The sequence below is a fragment of the Mus caroli genome, unplaced genomic scaffold (assembly GCF_978045245.1).
Source record: "Mus caroli unplaced genomic scaffold, Mus_caroli_1 scaffold_3, whole genome shotgun sequence".
In the NCBI taxonomy this organism is placed as follows: Eukaryota; Metazoa; Chordata; class Mammalia; order Rodentia; family Muridae; genus Mus; species Mus caroli.
The window spans coordinates 107,691,542-107,703,783 of NW_028227258.1; positions in this window are offsets into that span (position 1 = coordinate 107,691,542).

The window sequence follows — 12,242 nt, forward strand, 5'->3', positions numbered from 1 at the left end:
GGTGGGAAGCCATGGCACAGCAGCCCAGGCCATGCAGGAAGGAAGTAAAATGGCCCAGTTACTAAAAGGTACCAGGGCTAGATGTAGCCTCCTCCCCAATTCACTTCTTAAAGGCAGGCCCCAGTTTCCCACAGTCTATTCACAACCTGAGTCTGTCAGTAGACTAAACCCTTCACTAACGCAGAGAGCCCTAGTGAGCTTGCTGGAAATGCAGACACCCCAGAGGCATGGCTTAACAGTCACCTAACTGTTCTCAGGGCAGTCAAGACTAACTGTGCCACAGATCCCCAACTCTATTTAATATGTAGCTTTTAGTAACAGTAACGATTCATTAGTGAGAATAGAAGGAGCCCGCTCTTCTAAGAGAACCAGATGAGGAGACTGTGAATTCTGTTCTAGACCTATTGAGTGTAACGTACATTCAGGCCATATAACTGAAGATGCACAGTAGGTATTTGAATCTGAACACCTGGATCGTCACAAAGATTTCTGCCATAGAGGGAAACAAGTGAAGGCCCCACGGTGCCTGCAGAATTGTGATGTACGTATCTACTCAAGACGGTAGTTGCTATACAGAACGCTTCTCCAGTTTTAGTGTTCACATCATTTCCGACATCCTCAAATTCTTCTCTCATTATCACTGTCTATAAAGCCAGCTTCTCTCAGCAGTTTGCCATTGTATTAATTTTCTGCCAGACAGAATACATCTCTAGCCTTCTTTGTAGGTGGCTTCCTCCCCACACTTTCTTCCCTTTTCTTCCTCTCTACTCCTTACCTGCCCTCCAGCCAGCAGTAGATTTCCTTTAGTTTCAAATGGAATACCACGATAACAGGGGGATTTTAATTTTAACCATCCATTACGTGCCATCTGTTCTCCATTTCTTTCTTTTGCTCAGTGCATATTGAAGGCCTATTTGGTGAACACTGTGCCAGGTACTAAGGATATACAGGGAACATGTAACAGGAAGTTACAGTTTGGAAGAGACAAAAGACACTTTTAATTAGTGAATTATAGTGGTAACGCAATTAAGAGACCAGATTACAACAAATTTAGTTTTCCACTTCTTGATGGGATTTATTTGGCTTTCTGGAGTTACCAGCTGTGTGTTCCAAATATGTCCATAGTGTTTCTTCCCTAACCTTATGAGCAAGTTATTATTAAAGCCAGAGAAAAGGAGTGAGTCGTAGAGGCAATCTGGTTGGATGTAGCTCCTGTCTGTTGTATTTGAGGCTGAGACTCAGCTACTTGGTTAGAGATCAAGTCAGATAGTAGTTAACTGTGTAAAAAGGAATATTTAGGTTTAACTTTGAACACGTACAAAGGTAGCTTTGGGCTAAAGTTAATTCAATTAACAAATGTGCTACAAAGGAGAAGTTTAAAAATGGGTGTATGGTGAGTGGTACTAATTGTGCAGGAGACAGAACATTCAAGGAAGACCGGTTGAGCCAGTGGGAGTTACTGGGGCAAAGGGCATGAAGGCAAGGGCAGACTTCCTGAGCTATTCTATGCAGAAATAAAGGGTGTGAAAAGGCCTGAAGACCAGGTGATGGGGGTTGAGTCAGGGAAGCAAAAAAGGTTAACTGAGGGCTGAACTCAAAGCAGAGAGTGAATCTGAATGGCTGGCCATCCAGAGGCCAGGTGGACCAGGGCCTCTTCTTTGGTGTGAGGTTAGGTTTATTCGATTACAGCGGGGTGGGTTTAGGTTTTAAGTTATGGTAGGCTGCCTGTGAGTTGAAAATAGACAGCCCATACATAGGACTATGATGAATAAACCTATTCCTTACTTGAGCTCACACTTTTGTTTGTAATGGTGAAAGAACACATTTTCTTTGTTCTGCGAAGGTATTTTCTTGTCTCCATCTAGAGGATGAGTTGGGGATGTGAGTGTAATCCGGGGTAACTTTGGAAGGATTGCCTCAATCTTCCTCTAGATAAGAACCACAGGCCCCAAAGACATGAAAACTGGGACATGAGGACTTGGAATTTAGCCGGAAGAAGACTGACTGTTCACTTATGGAGTTCAAAATTAATAGGCCATGTCAGAAGTGTGTGGTAGCCCCACTGAGGCCAGCAAGTGGGAAAGAATGAAGGTCCCATTTCTTCCTTCCCAGAGAAGCAGCCAGGGATTCACTCAAGGCTGGACCAGTGAGAAAACAGTATGCGATGGTCTTTATGGTCAATTTGACAAGGCTCCAGCTCTGCCTGCCAGGAGTACTTAACCCTTGGCCAGGCCAGTGAGGGGTGGTGTTGATTACATTCATTGAAGTTGCAAGGCCCATTCCTCAAAGTGACTGCACCTGTGGCTGAATCTTGGCCTCAAAAAGAGAAAGTGAGCGCAACACAAGCTTTTATCCCTCTCTTTCTGGCTGGGGATACAATATGGCCAGGTATCTCAAGTTTCCCAGGCAATAACTTCCAATCAATGATGCTGTAATCTTGCACATCTAACCAAAATGCACTATCTGCTGAGAGGGCTGCTTTTCTCGGGGTATTTTATGACAGCAACAAGAAGATCGAGCAAGCTCTGTGTACACTGAATATGGAAGTTTTCAATGCAGGTCAGCACTGCTGTTAGGACTTCAGCAGCGTGATCAGGAAGCAGTACTGAGGCTGCATCTGCCATAGAGCTTTACAGAGGCCCAAGCAAGGCTTCCTTTGTTCCTCCTGCCAGTCCATGTCCAGGAGCATCCCCCTGTCCCCAGAAAGCAATAGCCTCCCAGATCTTTTTTTTTTTTCTTGATTCCCCCTTCCTGATCTTTCACAACCCCTCTTCTAGATCTTATGTAGATGCCTTTTCAACTGGTAGACTGATAGAAACCCAGAAGAAAATGGATTCCAGATCTGTGATTCCTAGTTTCTCTTGTGTGGGGCCCAGGAGATATTTGCAGAGAGTGATGTTAAAGTCAGATTAACATAAGGGAATGATGCAGCACAAACTGAACCCCTGAGCCAGACGTGGTGGCACTTGCCTTTAATCCCAGCATCCCCGGGGCAGAGGCAGGGAGAGTTCGATTAGTTTGAAGCCAGGCTAGTCTGAATAGTGAGTTTCAGGTCAGCCAGAGGCATACACAGTAAGACTCTAGCTTAATTATAAACAAACAAACAAAAAAAACAAACAACAACAACAAAACAGATCCAAACTTGAACAATCACATCTGGCTATTGTGAGGGTAAGAAGGTTTACAGGTTGCTTTTCTGGGGATGTGCTTTGAACCAGCGAGCTGATGAGAAAAAGAGCCAATCAGATGTGCATGTGTGCGTGCCTATATATAAATGTGAGCCTACATCCTTTGTACTCCCATACGCAGATCTGTTTGAAGAACATAGCATATGTACACAGACTGGCAAGTGGCAAGGCTGCAGGACAGGTCTTGAGCCTAGACATTCAAGAATGCCGGCTGCAGCTCAAGCCAGAAAGCCATTTGCTACCAGGATGTTCTTTCTGCTCTGAGGTTAGTCTTTGGTCCAATTGAGGATATTACCTGATTGGAAAGGCACCATGGCTCTTTCATTTCCTTATTCATACCCAATAAGTCATAACTCTGCTTTGGAATAAACAAAGATTGATAGATAAATGCTGTACTGGCTGGTCTTCTGTATAAGTTGACACAAGCTGGTGTTATCATAGAGAAAGGAGCCTCTCTTGAGGAAATGCCTCCATGAGATCCAGCTGTGGGGCATTTTCTCAATTAGTGATCAAGGTGGGAGGGCCCATTGTGGGTGGTGCCATCCCTGGGCTGGTAGTCCTGGGTTTTATAAGAAAGCAGGCTGAACAAGCCAAGGGGAAACAAGAGAGTAACTAAAATCTTTCCATGGCCTCTGCATCAGTACCTGTCTCCAAGTTCCTGCCCTGCGTGCGTTCCAGTCCTGACTTCCTTTGGTGATGAACAGCAATGTGGAAGTGTAAGCTGAATAAACCCTTTCCTCCCCAACTTGCTCCTTGATGTTTTATGCAGGAATGCAAACCCTAACTAAGACATATGCCCTCAAGTTTAAAAAAAATGTTTCTGTCATATTGTATTTATGTATACACACATAAGTGCAATGCCCAAGGAGTTTAGAAGAGAAAGTCAGGTCCCCTGGAGCTAGAGTTAGAGGCAGGTATGAGCCACCAAACAGGGCTGTTGGGAGCTGAATGCCAGTCTCTGGAAGAACAATATGCCTTCTTAACTGCAGAGCCATTGCTCCAGTCTCAAATAAAAAACAAAACAAAAATTAAAGCCTGGTCGGTTTAGCTTTGTCTCTTAAAACCAAGCAATTTTTTTCTTCTCTTAGATTTAGGAAAGCGTAAAGACATCTCTTTATGCCAGGCCCTCTTGACATTCTGTCTTTTGACCATTTATTCACCAATGCTCTGGTTTGTACCATCTTTAAACATGGATTTATTGCATGTGCGTGGGCACTGAGGTTAAGGTGATAATGAGGAGATGTCAGATTCAGAAAATCAGCCCTTGCACTAGAGAGCAACTGTTCTCGGTAGCTGCAAGGCTAAACAGAGAGCAAAGCAAGCATGTCATACATTAGATGATAAACCCATCAGAGATGCCCCAGAATTTGCACAAGGAGGGAAACATAATATGCTAAGTAATGAAACTGAATGAACAAAATTTACAAACCATGAGTTTTCTGAACGAGTACAGATGAATGAAGAGAACAGTTGATCAAACAATTTGGGTAGTTGGGACTGGAAGAGTCCCATGGTATGGCTCTGGCTGGCCTGGAACTTGGCAACTTAAGGAGGTCTACCTCCCTTTGCCTGCTGAATGCTGGGATTAAAGGCATGCAGTGCAGCAGCATACTGATTCAAACACGTTTTAATGCTGACAAATACGATTGGTTTTGGAACCAACTGCCTAGGAAAAGGATGCGTACAGCCCAGTTCATAGTTAGATTAGATTCTGCCCTAGTCTCCTTCCTTCTGAAAGAGCCTGACTTTACACAGTTGTTTTTCTGAGTACCTTACTCAGTACCTTATTCTCAGGGTGCTAGTCCCTGGAGTTGACTATGTCAAGGACCTGAAAGGAGAGCACGCACTTGATCGTGTCATTTTTGGTGCTTCTAAAGATGGATTAGCCGGTGAATATATTATAGTCATATCCATCCTATGATTTATTACCCTATAGGTCAAGAAGGAGAAATGCCTAATAATGTACAAGCAGCAGTTTCTCTGGATGCAGGAGAGGTTACTTTGGTGGGTAAAATATACCAGTCTGGTAGGAAGTCGAACAGTCTTTTGTGAGGGCCATGAAGCTGATTATAGGGAAGATAGAAAAAGATGCAAGAGACAGATATGGGAGGGCTGCAGGTCATTCTCACGCCAGAGGCAAGTGTGTTTCTCATAGCCTTCCTATACTTCAGTAAAGCCACAAGGTAACAGAAACAATTTGCTGGAATATACATAAGACATTTGTTCCTACCCAAACCCCCCCTATTCCTTCTACAAAGCTCAATGGAATCATCAGCCCCTTGCCTTGAGCCCAAAGTGCACCTCCTCTTACCATTCCTTGCATCAGCAGACCGGAAAATCTGCCAACAGATTATCCTGCCTGGACTTTGCCTGGAAGGCAGACTTTTTCTCTCTCTCTTTTTCCCCTCTGCCTCAGAGAAGCAGCAAATGGCTCCCGACAGAAAAATACACTGCAGATGGCTTTAAAGATGCGTACATGTGCTGGAACTTGGAGAGGATCATGTGACTACACATTGAAAGGAGCAGAGGCTGAAGAACAAGGCTCAAGTATGAGAGCCAGCAATGACTCGTCCTTCTATGGTGAAGCATAAACATTTAAAAGGTTGTCTCTGAGATGAACACTGATGCTGAGTGACCATTCAGGTCTACAATAAACAGGGTGCTAGAAGTCTATATTTTGGAAGGAAAAGTGAGGTAAACTGGGGGAGGAAAGATGGTCAGGTAGATGTTGATTAAGTTTAGAGAAACACTTCATTGAAATGGCAGAAAGCAAGTGTTGAAGGCTCTGTAGACCACAGCATCCATGCTATGACTATTTAACTGTCTGATATAAGCCACAGGAAACTGGCAGTGAGCAGGCATGGCTGTGTGCTGAGAAACCTTATTTTGTAATGAGGGAGTAATGGGAATAGCAGTTCAGAACACTGAAGAGAGCAAGATGTCTGATGCTACACACCCCCTATGCTGGTTTGAATGAGAATGGCTCATTTGAATATAGATTTGAATACTTTGTCACTATGGAGTGGCACTATTTGAAAGGATTAGGAGGTGTGGCCTTCTGGTAGGAAGGTGGACTTTGAGGCTTCAAAAGCCCAAGCCAGACCCAGTGTCTCTCTCACTCTCCTTGCTGCCTTTGGATCTGGATATAGACTTCTCATCTACCACGTATGCCTACATGCTGCCATGCTCCCCTTCCTGGGAGGACAATGGGCTAAACTTATAAACTGTAAGCAAGCCTCATTTAAATGCGTTCTTTTTATAAGAGCTGCCGTGGTCATGGTGTCTCTTCATAGGGATAGAACACAAGTTAGACACACATCATGCAGATCTCTAAACACGAATGTCAGACTGTCTGACAGATAAGTGCTATACAAGTTGAAAGGTCAGCTAGGGAATAACCAATCTTTCTTTATGTATCTGCTAATACCAGAATGGTATGTATGTGTTCATTAAATCCTCTGTAATCCTCAGATAATATTCTCTCTCTCCTATGTACATATGTACATATGTATGTATGTGTATGCATGAATATTTATGTGTACATATTTAAATGTATAAAGGCAAAGGCTAACTTATGTATATTTCATGGAAAACATTATTCATTTGTCTTGTGCTGCTTAATTAATATGTTTGGATGTTTCCTGTGATTTCTGGATCCTGTCTTTCATACTAACTGGCTGACACCAGGATGAACCTTTCTGGGGTTTGGCCTCACAAGTGGAACTCAGATGCTTTGCTCATGGAAGCAATTCTTAGGGAGAAAAGTCAGCGGAAATGAAATTTTTGCAGAGGTGTGAGAAAGGGAAAAGGTTAGTCTGTGATACCAGACACATTATCTTTTTCTGTGGAAAAACCTTGATTGTCCTGGCACTTTGCTCATCCCAGGGTATATGGATACATTACTCTGTAGCAAAACTAAAAAGGTCCTCGCCTCTTGGCGGCTGTATCATCCTGAGTTATCAAACTCTGGAATTTCAAAACAATCTCGCTTGAGAAGGGGGAACGCTTTTATATAAGAGTTTCTTCCAAGATTAAAACAGTCCATCCTGCAGAAAGAAGGTAAACGCTTTGAAAGGGCCCCAGGAAGCTGAAGCCGACTAGATTCACCCTCACACCTCCTTGCCAGAGTAGGCAATAAAAGCTCTAAGTGTCCTTCAGGTGGGAAGGAAGCTGAGCTGCAAGGAAGACTCCTAGGTCAGACCAAGGGTCTGAAAGAAGCAGAAACCAGCAGTACTGCCTGGAAGCGGTTTCGACTAACTGAGGCACCAGGAAAGGACCTGGTCCAGCCTGCTGAGCTGCCTGCAGGCTGGGCAGTGTGCTCCAGGTTCCCAGCTTCGTGAGCTGTCAGCCATGCTGGGGTGGGCTGTGGTGATGCAGCTGTCTTTGAGCCATTTCTGCTCTTCTAAGAATCTCCTCACCTCTACTTCTATATGTAACCTCAATAAAACTCATTGGTTGATCAGGGCGGGCCTAGTGGCATCCATTCTTTGGTCTTTCGTGGGATCTCTAGCTGAGGTGAGTAGGCAGGTATGCTTCACCTTCTCAGAAAAAGCCTGTCACACAGCAGATACAGAGATGTACATACACTACTTAGGCATGAAACTATTTTTAAGAACTCTTTTTAAGTGTAATTAAAGGCAGAAAAGAAGTCCTGAGTTCTGTGTGAAGAGGGGTTGTTCCAGCAAAGCCTTATGAAGGATTGGTGGAGTAGGTGACATAGGTTGGTCTTTGAGCATCTGGACACCTGAGCCTCAGCATTGTGTGCAGGGTTCTTTGTCACTGCACCCCCCCCACCCCCTCCATGCTTATTGTGACCTGTAACCTCTCCCTCACCCAAGAGGGGCACTCTCTAATGGAGCTCACACATCATTCCTGGACAGCTGACGCCAGCTGTATGTCCACCGCAGCACATTGTATTTAGTAAGATTTTATGTTCTGGGGGAAGCTAGATGTGGTTGCCATCTACTGCTGCAAGAAGGAAATTGGACATATTTCGGGGGTTGAGGGCAGTCCTCAACGAAAGCAAATCTATATAGTGTTCTTCTGAATTCCAGGGAGCACTCACTCACTGTGAACTAGTAACGTGAGTACTGACTGCCAACAACCGGAAGTCAGTCAATACTTGCCTGGACTTGCATCTAGTTTTTTTAGGGCTCCCCAGTACCTGTTCCTCTGATAAGGTTTCTTACTGTGTTGCCCGGGCTGTCCTTCACGGTCCCTCACCATGTTGTCTCCTCTCGAGTGTAGGGCACCTGTTATTTTGAACTGATTTGCAACAAACATATAAACTGCCTGTAATGAGCTTTGCTTTATATTTATTATATTTAAGAACACCTTTGGATGACCTTAGAACCTGCTTTCTAATGCACTTTAGAAATGTTTGTGAAAAAAGTGTTGTTAGAAAAATTGGTAATGAAATGGTTGTAGTGTTTGTGAATCCTCGGCTCCTTGAAAAGCCACAAGGATTTTCCCTCTTAGTCAGGGGCTCCAGAGTGAACACATATTTCTCTGCAGTCTGCATACACCAATTTGCAGTTTCCAGAGTTTCCTATGTTTTTCCTGGACCTGGTATCCCAGGTGCTAGCAGGATGGCAGGGGTTGGAGAGTGGTCAGTAACTCTGCTCTTATCTCATCAACGTCTCTAATCATGCGTTATTTCCCTCAAACTGTTATGGGAGAAAAGTCCTTAGAGAGGGGGGAACTGTCATTTGATTGGACATGATTTCTAGCAGCATCGAGCTTTGCCAGTGGTGTATCAGAACACGGATTCAGTGTGAAGAATCACTCAATTGTGGTTAAATGGAAGGTTGTGAGCCCTGAGGTGCAGCTCAGTGGTACAGTCCTTGCCTGCATGTGCAAGGGCAGGGTCCTGAATTTTACCCCCTGCACTACAACTAAACCCAAACCAAGTCTTGCTGCCCTAAAGAAAAAATCGCTTAACATGCTACGCACATAGTTTTTAAAAATTAGTAAACCATTTTCACATATCATTCAGGAATCCTTACTTGTTTTAAAAACCTGGGAAGCCTGGTACAGATTTCTGCAGCCTATTTTCTGCTACTGCTGGTTTTTTTTTTCTTGTTGGTTCAGTGGAGGTGTATTCCTTTAGGCCCCATGGCTAACATCTCTAGATTCAGAGATTATCTTATGAGTTCCTTAGAAAACTTTGGAACAAAATGAATTCAAGCCTTGCTGAGTACTCGATGTGGTCATACCTCCAGGGAAATCTACTGGCTTCTGATTTAGTGCTTGGCTGCAAAACATTCTGGCAAGGAAAAGAGCTGGGATAAACATTCATTATTGGGGGTGGGGGAAGCCATCAGGGACCCTGAGGCTCCTATAAGACAGAGAGAAGCTCAGTTTAAAGTTTTCTTCCAGAAAACTTGACATCATTTGTCTGTTGGTAGAATTCACCATCTGTACTCATAAGAATACGCTATGAAATGTAAGACACGGATTGCACCTTTGTCTTCTAAAAGTTTTAAGTGAATTCTCCTCAGAAAATTAGTTGAAGGAATAAAACTCTCAGGCATGTTTGCTTCAGGCCACAAGCTTTAAAAACCTACAAGGCCCTGAAGGGTTTTCCTGAAGGAAAAGGAAACTCAGTTTCCTTTTTTAACTCGGATGCATCAACAGAAATGTAATCCGTGCTCCCGAAGTCCTTCTTAGTAGTCACCGAGTGCTTTCCCCATGACATAGTTTCATATTTGTATTGAGATAATGTTTTAAACATTTTTGAAAGCACAGAGAAATACTGTGGAAAAAGAGGACCCTGTCCTTGCTCTGTGTCCAAATCCCAAGTTATCATAACTCATGGTTTTGGCCTGAATGTTGTTTTCCTAAGCTTGCCTTCTGCATACATATTGATAAATTGATGCAAGAGTTCTTGGCCTTGTTCATATCAGTGTTCTGTAGTGTGTGTGTGTGTGTGTGTGTGTTGTATGATGTGTATGTGCATATATGTGATATATGTTGGGGTGCAGTGAGATATGTGTACATGTGTATATGTGTGAGTTTATGTGTATGTGTGTGTTGGGTCATGGGGGTGGGCTCAGGTCTCAGGGCACTATGAATAAACCTTTGCAGTTCCATTTCAAATGTCTGTGTTCAAAGCCTAGGATAGTGAGTGAGTTAGCAAATGTGTTCCTAGTTAATGTCCAGCCTGGGGCAATCAGAGAAGTGGATGAGACCCATCTTCATGGAACTGTGTCTCTATCCAATACTTTCTGTCAGCAAATTTGCTCACTTTGAAATCCTGCCTCTGGCTGGGGGAGAGCATGTCGGGCCCCGCAGAAGACTGCTCTGAGGCATCAGGAGAAGACTGACCTTTGAGCCATCTCTTTATGTGCTGTATTTCCTTGTCATTTAGAGACCATCCTTGCCTCCATCCCTTCTCTTCCTCTCAGGGCCTCTGCCAGCCATGTTCCTCCTTTCCATTGTCTTTCTGGTTTGATTAAAAGATTGTAGGTTTCTATGTGGCTTTTAAATAACCCTTCATTTTAGTTATGCCCCTGGCCTCTCCCCTTTCCCCTCCTCTTCTCTACTTGAACATTTCCATCCTGACACTCCCCCTCAACTTCCAGATCACCCAAGACCTACCATGATCCCCATCCCTTAAGCCCCACTGCTGCCCAGCACCTATAGAAAGTTAAGCTCAGCCTTAAGAAAGCTGAACACACAAAAATAGAGACTCAAGGCCAGTATTTATAAATGAGGAGGACATTCATTTCTCTTGTGCTTGACTTCACTCAGTATTTTTTTTTCCCAGTTTCATCCACTCACCTTCTGGTTCTATTTTCTTTGCAGCTGGAGATAATCCATTGTGTGAAAGTGTCACATTTTCATTATCCACTCATCCTTTGATGGACAGCTAAGTCAGTTTCATCCTCTAGCTATTGTGGGTAGAACGGCAATAAGCATGGATCCGCCTCCATGCCTGGTTATAGAGTGTAAGAGTTTTAATTCTACCAGGCTTCTGTCCAGCTGCATAATTGCTTGATTACAGTATTAAAACTACAAGATGCGTTCCTGGATTAATAGTAAAGACCCATTAACGAGCAAGAAAAAAAGTCACGTCAACATTACCTGAGTCTTCATAATAATATTTGGATTTAATTCCAATTGAAATCACAAAACAAAATAAAGGTATTAATATGATTTATATTTATACTATCTATTTACAAAACATAACCTTCATTTGCAAATTTGCATTTGAGGCATTATATCAATTCACTTAGTTAACAGCAATGAAGTTACATAACACAAAAGCATTAAAGTGACTGCTAATGTGTCTTGCGGTCCCAGCACCTTGGCTATGCCTTTTGGAGTACAGTTGCAATTACACCAAAGGATACACTTCTGTCCTTGTGTTGTGTGGCAGACTCCCATCAGCCACTGTGGGAGAAACGAGCCTGTTGCCAGTGGAGGTTGTGCTGGAGAGGGGATGGTTTTAGGGCAGGACCATATTAGATTTTTTGGTGACGGAGAAGGGACAGGGAGTTCTTTTCTCAGTAAGTTGACTTGGGAATCTTATCCAGTATCCAATGGGACCGGAGGCTGGTTCTTCCGTTCTGTGGGGGATTCCATTTCTGAACAAGAACAGCCTTCCTGCTATTTGGAGAAGACACAGTGTGGTGCATGCGTGCTGCTTCTCTTTAGTTCCTGCCATATGCAGAGCCGGGGTTGGGGGGTGGCAGGTTCTATGTTGTGGGAGAATGGCTCGATGGTAATAAGAGTTGGCCTGATCAGGGCTTTCCATGGTCCTGCTCCATCCAGCAAGAATGATAACTCAGGGACACTGGCCTTCCTAGTTGTATTGGTTTGCCAGGGCCTACCACATCAAAGCTCCACAGACCAATAACTTAGACAGTACAAATTTACTCCCCTGTAGTTCTAGAAGTCAGAATTCCAAGATTTGGGTGTTGCAAAGTTGATTTGCCCCAAGTTCTCTGACATTTGCAATCAAGATCAACCTTGATACACACCCTTACCAACTCTTTTTCCTCATCTCATTAAAAAAAGAGATTTATTTTTTTCAAACAAAGATTTATTTAT